The sequence below is a fragment of the Zeus faber genome, assembly GCF_960531495.2.
Source record: "Zeus faber genome assembly, chromosome: 13".
NCBI lineage: Eukaryota > Metazoa > Chordata > Actinopteri > Zeiformes > Zeidae > Zeus > Zeus faber.
This window is the reverse complement of record NC_137198.1, coordinates 23,260,448-23,265,008: the sequence shown is the minus strand read 5'-3', so window position 1 is coordinate 23,265,008 and position 4,561 is coordinate 23,260,448.

Here is a 4,561-nt window from a genome sequence, read left to right as displayed (position 1 = left end):
CTATTTTCGAGGGGCGGCCCTTCTTCGCTCCTCCGTTCAAAGTTGCGGAAAGAGATGAAAAGAGGCCGTATCATGTCTCGTCTGCCGGCGACAAGCGCGGACGGAGATTGGAGTCAAAAGCGTTATTACAACGGCCGATTAGATGCTCCTCTGGTATCCGGCTGGAGAGCGGGAAATACAACGCCTCAGGGTGCAATTGACCCTGTAATTCCATAAAGTGAAGATAAAATAGGTCGTAGTTGGGGAAAATATCCGCTGAGCGAGACGCGAGTACCTCCTCCCGCCTCGCACAACAACTGATCCGGCTCACGGGAGGGGGTTAGCTCACGCCAGCTCAGAGTCGTCAAACTCCGGGCGACGGCTTCGCGGCACATGAGCTGTTGCTCCGAGGTGACGATTGGCTCCGGCGGAAATGGCGGGATGGGACAAAGTGCCGCGAGGATGCGGGAACACAAGCCCAAGAGGAGGTAAACAGGCCAATACAGGAGTCATTAGGCAGGCGGTTAGCAATGTATCGAGCTCGATAGCTCTCTCGGAACGAACTGTGAATTCCCTCCTAGAATACACCTGGGGCCGTACCTGCCACAAAGGTGTTGCTCTGTTCTTTAGCGCTTTATCTGCGGATGAAGGAGGGAATTCTGAAAGACCAAAAAACAAAGAAGCAGGAAGTCACACGTGGCGGCGAGCCCCACACCTCTGTGCATTAGCGGGCTTTTTTTTTAACCGTACCGCATTCACGGTAGTCTGTCCTGCTTTTCGCGATTTGTCCCGTAGGCTCCCCAATGAGCTCATAAGCGTCCGCGCCACCGCAAATAAAAACAAAACAAACAAAAAAAAAAAAACTGCCTGGAAAAACTTTACCCCTCATTCGACTTCCAGCGTCCACCAAGGTTGGAGCGCCAACAGGGCCGGCCGCTAAATCCCGCCAAAAATCGATAAGCGCTTACTTTGGACAGGGTGCGCATGGTGCTAATGCACAGGGATTAAAAGGTTTGTTCCAAAAGAAATACATCAGTGTTACGTGGATGTAAAGCGCATGAAATTCATCCATTCACGCACTCCACCCTATTAACATGGGCTGGTAATCGACACCCGCCCCCCCATTCCCCATGAATCCACATCTCATCAAATCACTCTTAATACATGTTAACACACCATAGAGGGGAGTAATAGTCGGGGACAGCCTTATCCAAATCGCTCTCATGAATAATGTAAATAAATGCGCGGCTTCTCGGATACCATGCTAAAAGGTCCTGGTTTTTTTTTTTATAGCGGGCGCGCGGAGGCATTAGCTCCGATTAATCTGAGATTCATTTGAATGCATTTTCCATGTAAATAAGCTCCGGTGCTGTCTTTAAACAAAACGGCCGAAACAAAGCCGAAAAGACACGGGAATATGAAAGGCGTGGAGAGAGACGACGAGGTCATTTGAATATCACTGATACCTGATGGTGCGCTGTTATGGCTTTTAAATTGCTTGGGTAAATATACCGTATGGTCGGGCTCGGAATTAATTTGCGGATCTAGCAATTATTCCCCCCGGGCTCTTCCCGCCGCCGCCCTCGGTCATTATAATACTTAATGGACCCCCATACATTCATAAGCCCCAAATACGTAATCTGCTGGTGACGGCATACATTAACTGTGGCATGTTGTATGTTTCTCGCCGCACTGAGGTGAATCCGCTGTCACCTCTGTGTTTAAACGGGATCATGGCTCCGTCTCCGGCCGCGCCACGCTAAATGGCATAAATATGTATATACATGCGACTTAGAGCATGTTTCTCAGGGTAGGAGGGCTTTTGGGGCCATTTCTATTTGATCAGAAAGTCGAACTGGCGGTAAAGACGAGTTCATGCATTCGTGTGCACTGTGAGTGAGATACAAAAACGCCATCCCTTCGCCCACGTTTGGGAAGGGTGGGAGCGGACGCCGGCGTCGAGAGGGGAAGACGGACCAACAGGACGGGCTGAAGGAAGCGTGGTGTTGTGGGGTGTTAATGGTGGAGTGCTGGGTCGGGGGGGGGGGCAAGGAGCCGAGGCCCCGGCCCCGGCTGCCGCTAATTGGCCTTTTCCTTTGCTTTTGTGTCCCTCACTGCGTCCCCACGTTCGCTCTAATTAAGCATCTGGTCGCCACCACCACCACAGCGCCATGGCCGTCGGTATCGCCACGTCTTCGGGAAAAAACACAGGGTTGGGTGGCGGTGTTGGTGGTGGTGATGGAGTGGGGGGACGCCGGGGGTCCCTGGGAGGAAACACAATGAAAGGCAATTATCCCCTTTTATGCAGCCAAAAAGTGGCCTTAGCGGGTTATCGCGGAGGCGCATGGGGGAGTGGGTGGGTGGGTTGGCGGGTGGTTGGATATGGCGGTCCGTCACAGTTGGTGGTGGTGGGTGGTGTGTGTGTGTGTGTGTGTGTGTGTGTGGGGGGGGGGGGGGGCACAGTGGAATGCCAGACAGGGGGTCCAAGCTGGGGGAGGGAAAGGCAGGTGGCGCTAGGGCTGCTTTGTGTGTCGGGGTGTTGGAGGCAAGGACGGTGTCAAAACCAAAACAACAGAGCTTTGGCTTTTTAGGATCATTTACAGTTTTTCCTCAATTGTTTGCACACTAACACTGGTCCGTGAGACACAACGACCACATCCTGTAACTCATGTACCAGGCCCCTGAACTAATTCTCCTAAAAATGCGAGGACAATTCCTGTTTTACACTGAGATTGCAATTCTAAACCACACTAACAAAACACTACACACTATTCTCTATATTTGGCACAATATTCGTGAATAATATCCCTTGTGTTCACATGGAACACACTGCCATTCAAAATGCTCAACTAAAATGTCCTACTATCCACACTGACTCTGCACACGGGCAAACGCATGTTGCACAATTGTTCAATGAGCAATCGGAGCTTTACTGTAATAAAAGGGCCACAGGCAAGCTCTTCTGTTTTGGGAGCAATGGATGCCAACGCAGGACAGAGAGGAGAGAGAGTGAGAGAGTAAGAGGAGGAGGAGGACGAAGAGGAAGAGCAACACCAAGGAGAGCCATGATGAACTCCGGGGCCACTTTGGTTGACCATGTGGGAGGCTGGGCAGAGCGTACAGCCAAAGTTGAGCAGGTTCACAATAGCGGCAAGCGGTAGTTGTACTGTAAACAGAAAGTCACATGTTTTTTGTATGTATGAGAGCTGTATTCATACTTTGTATTCCTACACAGTATTCACAGTAGTGACAGTATTTACAGTATTTTACGTTCTTTGTATCCTTTTCAGAAACTGGAAGATTACCACCACAAGGTAGCGGGGACGGTGTTCTGTCTCCTGAACAGGGGGCAACTATGGAAAACGACACCATAACATGAAAGCAAATACAAAGTCAAATCACATAACAATGACATATTCCAAATTACTGACAGAGTGAGTTTATCAACACTGGACTGTGTCGGGCGGCGAAACCATATGGGGATAGGATAGGTCTACAGGGTGCCATTTGAAAGGAACACAGAAGAAGTCAAAGTATTCAGCTATGATCATGTGCACGTAAGTCCTATACATTCCCACAACTGATGCATACTATCAGCACGGTGTAGACATATTGTCTAATTGTAATCCCAATGTTTTGTACTTCTCAATCTTCACTGCTCTATGACAAGTTTAAATATTGTCATGTTGCCTGTTTCAGAGAGTCCTTGAGCGACAGTAGAAGCAGCTGCAGCGGAGCGTAGATTTGTTTTCATCGATGAGGCTGGTTTCAATCCTGCGAAGAGACGAGGAAGGGGGAGGAACGTCGTCGGCCAGCGTGCCGTCTCGCCGAAGTCCATGGCCGGCGAGTCGGGGACAGTCACTAGGTGCGCAGCCATTGTGTAACCACTGCAGTGTCGTCCATCACCATGCCACCCGTGGCCCCTACAACGCTGCCCTTCTCATCGTATTCCTGGACACGCTACACAACGTGGCCAGATGCACCAGAGCAGCCCAGGTACGTCGTCACCTGGGACAACTCAGGTTTCCACCGGGCTGCGCCGGTCCACAACTGGTTCAGCTCATCTCCCACCACATTCTTCGTTGCTCAGTCCGATCGAGTCGTTTTTTTTCTGCCTGGAGATGGAAGGTCTATGACGGCAATCCCCATAGGCGTAAGACCCCTTCTGCAAGCTATGGAAGAGGATGATGTGCAGATATAACTGGAGGAGCTTTTCAGGGCGAGCATTCCACATGCTCGGTGATACTTCACTTCATTTAAACACAAAAAAAATACAAAACATTTTGAGAAGACATTGTTTTGAATGCATGAGTTTCATTTTGCAGTCGATTTGTGGAGTTTTGTCTTTTGTCCGTAGACCTCTGAGAATACGAGGTATGTTTTCAGAAAACAATTGAGAAAAAGTCTCACACTTACAGTGAAACTATAAGTGCCTGACTATTACTAAAAAACGGTGGTAGCAGAGTGGTCATGGTGTTAAACAGTGATAATAGCAGTCATTACGAAAAGGACAAAGATGACGGAGACGTAGAGTCAGAGTTGGAAAACAAAGGGGAAAGGAAGAAAATTGGGAAAGAGACAT